Source organism: Dasypus novemcinctus, chromosome 9 (genome assembly GCF_030445035.2).
Source record: "Dasypus novemcinctus isolate mDasNov1 chromosome 9, mDasNov1.1.hap2, whole genome shotgun sequence".
Taxonomy (NCBI): domain Eukaryota; kingdom Metazoa; phylum Chordata; class Mammalia; order Cingulata; family Dasypodidae; genus Dasypus; species Dasypus novemcinctus.
Window position 1 is genome coordinate 93,995,616 of NC_080681.1, and position 3,709 is coordinate 93,999,324.

Sequence of the window (3,709 nt, forward strand, 5' to 3'; positions counted from 1 at the left end):
CAAGTTGCCGGGTGAGGGAATCTTTAAAGGCGGCAACGGCTTCATGCAAGGGCGGCGGCGATTTAATTGCTGCCGGGTAGAGGAGGGGCGGGTGTAAATTCCAGGGCTGGAGTAAAGTTGGCTGCGGGGTGACCACATAAGGGGGTGGGTAGAAGGCTGGGAGGTGACCGGCTCACCCTTTTGATAGGAGACTCCGCCGTTTTTAGAATCTGCGCCTTCTAAGGCATTATGGGAAGTTTCTGGGGCGCTCAAGGAGTGAGTGGGGGGGGCGGTAGGGCTAATTGGTGGCTCTTCGGGCATGTCGATGGTAATGGAGCTAGAGACTGAGGCGGGACGGGAATGTAGTTTTAAGATATTTTCTCCTTCTTTGATAATGTTTCTATCTGGGGCACTGCAGACTGAAGCAGGGTGGGAATGTAGTTTTAAGGTACTTTCTCCTTCCCTGACAATGTTTTCAATATCTGGGGCAAAGGGGGTAGTTTTTAAGATTTCATGAATTAGTTGCCAATAATTAAAGGCTGTTACAGGAATCTTTTCTGGACCGAATGTCCTATAGTAATCATTTAGACAATCTCCTACCCTTCCCCAACACTTTTGATTGATAGTACCCTCTTCGGGAAACCAAGGGCAGGTTTTGAGTATGAAATCAAAGAAATGAATAAGATCCTTTTTCTTAACTTTAACTCCTCGTGTCTTGAGGGCTTATTTTACTTGGCTAATAAACAACAGGTGAGTGGAGGATCCTTATCCCATAATGAAGGGGGGGGGCTTACCCGTTTTGAAGTCTTCTGTGGCGTTTCCGCTAGTCTTTCTTTCTGCTGCTACGGAACTGCCTTTCTTTCCGCTGCTACGGAACTGCAAACTGTAGTCTTCCTTTCCGCTGCTGAAGATTGGCCTTTTCCTCGGCCGAGTGTCTGGAGAGCACTCTCCCTCCATGGTGAAGCGGTGTTCCTGTCCTGGTGTGGCCGTCGAGCCCCACGTTGGGCGCCAGCTGTGAAGGTCGTCCCGGCCCAGGGGACACTAACGGGGGCTCGAGTACCGGTCAGGGAGGAATGTTATGGGACAAGAGACACGAAGGACGACAGCCAGACAGAGTTCAGGTCAAGCTGCAAGCTGCTGCTGCTGCAAAATTTTATTGAAGGGGCTGAGCATATATACTCTAGGGAGGAGGGGGGGGGGTGGCGGGTCAGGACAGGTGGCGGTCTGGGATTGGCAGCTGCTGTTGCTGGGGGAAGTGGCAGAGGTAAGGTGATTGGTTCTGGCTGTTACTGAGGGAAATAGCAGAAGTAAGGTTAGGAGGCAATTACTGATTGGTGGTCGCACTGACTGCCTGAGGCGTTGGCTGGGCGGTAACTGCGAGAAAGGGCGCGAACCTTCTTCCGTGAAGAAGGCTGAGTATACTGTAGACCATTACTGTATCAGCTCTGGCAGCCATTATGTGCTCCTTGGTATTGCTGAAGGCAAGTGCTGTCCTGAATGTCCCCAACACAATACAACATTCTCATCATTGGATAGAACATCTGGGCAGAGGATCAATTAAAAAAGAGAACTTGAATAATATGACAAATGGACTAAACTTAATAGACATATACAGAACTTTGCACCCCAAAACAGCAGAATATGCATTCTTCTCAAGTGCTCATGGATCTTTCTCCAGGATAGACCATATGTTGGGTCACAAAGCAGATATCAATAAATTCAACAAGACTGAAATAATACAAAGCACTTCCTTTGATCATAAAGAAATAAAGCTGGAAAAAAGGAAAATTCACAAATACATGGAGATTAAACAACACACTAAAAAAATCAGTGGGTCAAAGAAGAAATCTCAATAGAAATCAATAAATATCTTGAGACAAATGAAAATGAGAACACACCATATCAGAACCTATGGAATACAGCAAAAGCAATGATGAGAGGGAAATTTATAGTCCTTAATGCTTACATTAAAAAAGAAGAGCCAAAATCAATGACCTAACTACACAGCTGGAAGAAGTAGAAAAACAGTAACGAACTAATCCCAAAGCAAGCAGAAAGAATGAAATAACAAAGATCAGAGCAGAAATAAATGAAATTGAGAACAACAACAAAAAATAGAGAATTAACAAAACTACAAGTTGATTCTTCAAGAAGATTAACAAAACAGACAAACCCTTAGCTAAACTGACAAAGACAAAAAGAGAGAAGATGCAAATAAATAAAATCAGAACGAGAGTGGGGACATTATCACTGACCTCACATAAATAAGAGCTCATAAGGGGATACTGTGAACAACTGTATGCCAACAGACTAGAAAACGCAGATGAAATGGACAAATTCCTAGAAATACATGAACAACCTATACTGACCCTAGAAGAAATAGAAGTTCTCAACAAACCAACCACAAGTAAAAAGATTGAAACAGTTATCAAAAAACTCCCACAGATGAAAAGCCCAGGACCAGATGGCTCCATAGATGAATTCTACCAACCATTCAAAGACACTCTATTACCAATCTTGCTCAAGCTCTTCCAAAATTTGAACAGGAAGGAATGATAGCTCATTCTAAGAAACCAACATCACCCTAATATCAAAACCGGATAAGACACTACAAAAAAAGAAAATTACAGACCATTATCTCTAATGATTATAGATGCAAAAATCCTTAACAAAATACTTGCAAGCCCAATCCAAAAGCACATTAAAAGAATTGTATCCTGGCGAGCGGCTGTGGCTCAATCAGATGAGATCCCGTCTACCGTATGGGGAGACCCTCAGTTCGCCTCCTGTGGGCCTCCTTGTGAAGGCAGGCTTGCCCGCGCGCTGCAGAGCGCCACCCAGCCCGCAGATGCTGCAGAGCGCCAACTCAGCAAGGTGACGCTACAAAAAAGAGAGACAAGCGAGAAACACAGAAGAGCCCGCAGCAAATGGACGTAGAGAGCAGACAGCAAACAAGTCGCAAGGGGGCAGGGGAAATAAAATAAATACAGACACAGAAGAACGTACAGCGAATGGACACAGAGAGCAGACAGCACTCAAAAAGCCGTGGTGGGGGGAGGGTGATAAAAAAAATTTGTATACCACAACAGAGTGGGTTTTATCCCAGGTATGCAAGGGTGGTTCAACATAAGAAAATCAATTAGTGTGATAAACCACATTGAGAAATTGAAGAGGAAAAAGCACATGATCCTCTTGATTGATGCAGAAAGGCATTTGACAAAATACAGCACCGTTTCTTGATAAAAACCCTCCAAAAATAGGTATAGAAGGTAGCTTTCTCAATATGGTAAAGTGCATATATGCACTGAAAGCTTTCCCTCTGAGATCAGCAACAAGACAAGGGTGCCCACTGTCACCATTATTATTCAATATTGTGCCAGAAGTTTTAGCTAGAGCAATTAGGCTAGACAAAGAAATAAAAGGTACCCAAATAGGAAAGGAAGAAGAAAAACTTACACTATTTGCCAATGATATGACCCTATTATCTAGAAAATCCTGAAAAAATCCACAACAAAGCTACTAGAATTATCGATGAGTTCAGCAAAGTGGCAGGATTCAAGATTAATAAGCAAAAATCAATAATTTCTCTACACTACTGATGTGCAATCTGAGGAGGAAACTGGAAAATTTTCCATTTATAATAGTGACTAAAACAATCAAATATTTAGGAATAAACAACCAGGACATAAAGGACCTGTATTCAGAAAACTACAAAACACTGATAAAAGAA